Source organism: Callithrix jacchus, chromosome 14 (genome assembly GCF_049354715.1).
Source record: "Callithrix jacchus isolate 240 chromosome 14, calJac240_pri, whole genome shotgun sequence".
NCBI classification, from domain to species: domain Eukaryota; kingdom Metazoa; phylum Chordata; class Mammalia; order Primates; family Cebidae; genus Callithrix; species Callithrix jacchus.
The window spans coordinates 1,432,557-1,436,665 of NC_133515.1; positions in this window are offsets into that span (position 1 = coordinate 1,432,557).

Below are 4,109 nucleotides of genomic sequence, written 5' to 3' on the forward strand. Positions count from 1 at the left end.
CACAGATTCGAGATAGGCCTCGACTGACACAGCACTATCCGCTTGCTATAAACCACATAGGAACCGAAAGAAATAAATAAGCTGAGCCGGGCACGGAATGTGTTCGCTTCGGCAGCACGTACACTAAAATTGGGACTCTACATAGAAGCCCGAATAGGCCTCAGTGCAAAAATGAAATGCTACACAGCATGCCGTTTTCTATTTATTAATTTAGTTTTGCCATCGTAACTGTTTTGTACACATCAAATACAGATAGATTTTAGGTTCACAAAAATAAACAGAAAGTTGGCTGTTCCAGGTGGTGTTGACTTATTCAACCACAGTTACTTGAAAGGCATCAGCAGAACGGCCGCTGACACCCACTATGCAGTTGTGGCAATAAGCCGAGATCACAGTGTTTCACTCCAGCCCGGGTGACAGGAGAAAGCAGTACGTCGTGCAGAAAGGCAGGGTGGGGTTTGGAGCCACCTCGCACCTCGTTTTTTCAGATTGAGCACACAAATTTGTCGGATTTTTGTGACTTTGTTTTCTACTTTTGTTTTTTTTTTACAGGAAGTGGGTTTCACCAAAATGCCCAGGTTGACCTGGAACTGGTGACCTCAGGTGAACCGCACACCTCGACCTCCCAAATGGCTAGAATAGCTGGTGTTACTCACAGTGCTGGGCATTGTCTCTCTGTTCTTTCTTGTTAACATGAAACTCGGCCTGCCAGGTACGGTGGCTAACAGAAACCTGTCATTTAAACGCTTCCAAGACCAGCGCTAAAAATATTTTGAGGATGCGTGTTTGAGACCCGCCTCCACCGATATGGGAAATCTCCATCCTCAGAACGGAAACAAAGCTTGGGTTAGGCTCAACGCATCACACCTATAATCCCATGACAGTGGAATGTTGAGCTGGGCGGACAGTGAGATTGCAGATTCGAGACGGGCCTCGACCGAAACAGCGCTATCTGCTTGATATAAACCACATAAAAACCGAAAGACATAAAATTGCTGAGCCAGGCTCAGCATGTGCTTGCTTCAGCAGCACGTCAACTAAAATTGGGACTCTACATAGAAGTCCGAAAAGGCCTCAGCGCAAGGATGAAACGCTGTGCAGTTTTCCGTTTTCTATTTATTCATTTATTTTTGCCGTTTTAACTGTTTTGTACAAATCAAATACAGATAGATTTTAGGTTCACATAAACAAACGGAAAGTTGTCTGCTCTAGGTGGTGTTGATATATTCAACCACAGTCACTTGAAAGGCATTGGCAGAACGGCCGCTGGAACCCGTTATGCAGTTGTGGGAATAAGCTGAGATCACAGTGTTTCACTTCAGCCCGGGTGACAGGAGAAAGCATTATGTCATGCAGAAAGGCGGGGTGAGGTTTGGAGCCACCTGGCACCTCGTTTGTTCAGATTGAGGACACCAATTTGTCTGATTTTGTGATTTTTTCTTCTACTTTTTTTTAAGTGAAGAGTGTTTTCACGGATATGCCCAGGCTGACTCTGAACTCGTCACCTCAGGTCAACCGCCCACCTCGACCTCCCAAATAACTAGGATAGCTGGTTTTACTCACAGTGCTGGGAAACGTCTCTTTTTCTCTCTTGTTAACATGAACCTCGGCCTGCGAGGTATGATGGCTCACAGGAACCTGTCATTTAGGCGCTTCGAAGACCAGCGCAAAAAAAATTCGAGAATGCGTGTTCGAGACACGCCTGACCAATATGGAAAATCTCCGTCTTCAGAACGGAAATGAAACTTAGTTAGGCTAAGCACATCACACATGTAATTTCATGACAGTGGAATGTCGAGCTGGGCGGACAATTAGATCACAGATTTGAAACAGGCATCGACCGACACAGCGCTACCCACTTGCTAGAAACCGCATAAAAACCGAAAGAAATAAAAAAGCTGAGCCGGGCATGGCATGTGCTCGCTTTGGCAGTACGTACACTAAAATTGGGGCTCTACATAGAAGCCCGAATAGACCTCAGAGCAAGGATGAAACGCTACACAGCGTTCTGTTTTCTATTTATTCATTTGGTCTTGTTGTAACTGTTTTGTACAAATCAAATACAGAAAGCTTTTATGTTCACAAAAATAAAGAGAAAGTCGTCTGTTCCAGGTGGTGTTGACATATTCAACCACAGTCACTTGAAAGGAATCGGCAGAATGGCGGCTGGAACCCACTATGCAGTTGTGGCAATAACCCGAGATTGCAGTATTTCACTTTAGCCTGGGTGACAGTAGAAAAGCAGTACGTCATACAGAAAGGCAGAATGGGTGTTGGAGGCACCTGGCACCTCGTTTGTTCAGATTGAGCACACCAATTTGTCTGATTTCTGTGATTTTCTTTTTCTACTTTTTTTTAAGTGAAGTGGGTTTTCACCCAGATGCCCAGGCTGACCGGAACTCGTGACCTCAGGTTAACCGGCCACCTCGACCTCCCAAATGGCTAGGATAGCTGGTGTTAGTCACAGTGCTGGGCGACGTCTCTCCATTCTCTCTTGCTAACATGAAACTCGGCCTGCCAGGTATAGTGGCTCACAGAAACCTGTCATTTAGGCGCTTCAAAGACCAGCGCAACCAATATTTTGAGGATGGGTGTTCGAGACCCGACCGACCAATATGGGAAATCTTCGTCTTAAAAACAAAAACAAAACTTGGGTTAGGCTCAGCGCATCACACCTGTAATTCCGTGACAGTGGAAGGTTCAGCCGGTCGAACAGTGAAATCGCAAATTCGAGACTGGCCTCGACCGACACAGCACTACATGCCTGCTATAAGCAACATAAAAACAGAAAGAAATAAAAAAGCTGTGCCGGGCATGGCATGTGCTCGCTTTGGCAGCATGTACACTGAAATTGGGACTCTACATAGAACCCCAAAAAACCTCAGCTCAAGCATGAAACTCGGCATGCCAGTTACGGTGACTCACAGGAACCTGTCATTAAGGTGCTTCGAAGACCAACGCAAAGAAAATTTTGAGGATGAGTGTTCGAGACCCGTCCAACCAACATGGGAGTTTTCCAACTTCAGAACGAAAACAAAACTTGGCTTAGGCTAGATGCATCACACCTGTAATCCCGTGACAGCGAAATGTCAAGCCGTATGAACAGTAAGATCACATATTCGAGACTGGCCTCGACTGACCCAGTGCTACCCACTTGCTATAATCAACATACAAGCCGAAAGAAATAAAAAAGCTCTGCCGGGCACAACATCGGCTTGCTTCGGCAGCACATACACTGAAATTTAGGCTCTACATAAAAGCCGGAGAAGGCCTGATCAATAGCATGAAATTTGGCATGCCAGGTACGATGGCTCACAGGGACCTGTCAATTAGGCACTTCAAAGACAAACGCAACAAAATTTCAAGGATGCATGTTTGAGATCCGCCAGACCGACTTGGGAAATTTCTGTCTTCAGAACAAAAACAAAATTTGAATTAAGCTCCGCGCATCACACTTGTAATCCCGTGACACTGGAAGGTCGAGCCTCGTGGAGAGTGAGATCACAAATTCGAGACTGGCTTCGACCGACACAGCGCTAACCGCTTGCTATAAAAAACATAAAAACCGAAAGAAAAAAAAACATGAGCCGCGCGCGGCATGTGCTCACTTAGGCAGCATGTACACTGAAATTGGGACTCTACACAAAAGCCCGAAAAGGCCTCAGCACTAGCATGAAACTCGTCCTGCCAGGTACAGTGGCTCAGAAAAACCTGTCATTTAGGCGCTTCAAAGACCAATGCAAAGAATAGTTTGAGGATGCGTGTTCGAGACAAGCCTGACCAACATGAAAAATTTTCGTCTTTAGAACAGAAATTAAACTTGGGTTAGGCTTGGCTCATCACACTTGTAATTTGTGACAGCGGAATGTCGAGCCAGGCGGACAGTGAGATCACAATTTCGAGACTGGCCTCGACAGACACAGTGCTACCCGCTTGCTGTTTAACAACATTAAAACCGACAGAAATAAAGAAGCTGAGCCAGGCACGACATGTGCTCGCTTCGGCAGCACGTACACTGAAATTGGGACTCTACATAGAAGCCCGAATAGGCCTCAGCGCTAGCATGAAACTCTGCCTGCCAAGTACGGTGGGTAACAGAAACCTGTCAT